Source organism: Mandrillus leucophaeus, unplaced genomic scaffold (assembly GCF_000951045.1).
Source record: "Mandrillus leucophaeus isolate KB7577 unplaced genomic scaffold, Mleu.le_1.0 Scaffold941, whole genome shotgun sequence".
Lineage (NCBI taxonomy): Eukaryota > Metazoa > Chordata > Mammalia > Primates > Cercopithecidae > Mandrillus > Mandrillus leucophaeus.
The window spans coordinates 44,511-45,807 of record NW_012110264.1 but is presented as its reverse complement, the minus strand read 5'-3'; positions in this window follow the sequence as shown (position 1 = coordinate 45,807).

Genomic DNA, 1,297 nt, shown 5'->3' with positions numbered 1-1,297 from the left:
TAACTTTAGGAAGGTGATATACAAAACTTATCAAATGAAAGCTATAAAAGGCAGATCTATACAGGAATCAATGGAATACTATAGTTAGAAATCCTGAATTACCTCAATAAGTGGATGCATTTATATGACTCCATGAATTAGAAGTCAATTTTCTCCAAATGTATAAAAAGATTAAATGCTATGAAAGCAAAAACGGCAGCAGGTTTTTAGTGGAAACAGGAAAGCTGGCTTTGAAATACATATGGAAATTCAGTTGTTGACACTAGCTGATAATTTGAGGAACTACAAGGTACGAGAAAGAACCCAAGAGCAAAACGTAGTGTAAAATGCAAGTATTAAGACATATAAAATAGCATGTGTTGAAAGTGTAATTTAACTTAACTTGGATACTTTAGCTGTTTTGTAAATTTATCTTTGTTAACTATTCCTATTGTTTTACATGCTTGATACAGGATATCTTATAGCACTACTTTTTTGACAGTCTTTCATATTAGAAATCATTCTATGGCCTTTTGTCATTCCTCTGTGTTGTTAATCATTAATTTCATCTAGACCACAGAGTTTCTATAAGTAAGGCAATTTTTGCCGCATGTATTAAACCTAGACTTAAGCACTTTGATAAAAAATAAAACAGAAAAAAAGACATTTAAAGACAAATATTTCATGTCTTTTTTATATTTAAATAAAATAGCAAAATTTTGGCTCCACTTAGTCTAAGTACTGATATTTTAAAAAGCTTAATAATTACTCTGGCTAGATTTGACAAACTCCACTTCCTCTTCTTTAATATATTAGGAAATGGTATTGTTCACTTAAAGCTATTAAACGGTTTCATGTTATTTCTTCCTATCCTGGAATGTCAGCCCACATACATTATTCACATGAAGCAGAGTGAACTTTAAATAGTGAGATTATACTGGAGGGAAATGAGAAAGCCATCATTCTCAGTTTTACCCCATACTGCTATTAAAGGTTACATAGGTGGTGATCTTTCTTTTTCTTTTTCCTACTTTTTTAAAAACACTTTATTTCTCCTTTTTTTTTCTTTCAGACTCTTATCTTATTCCTTTTCATCTTCTATAATATGCACATAATTCTGCTTATTTTCTATATTGTGTGAAGGAACTGGTTGCATTATTTTAAATGATTTACCATCTGCATGTTGTGTGTTAGACATTTAAATAACTTATGATGAATAAGGTATTGTATATCGTGGTACTTTCTATTCTTTGTGTAAAATGTGATTGAGGTAAATTACAAAGTCAGTAAATATGACAATAGTAGCCTGAAGAATTCG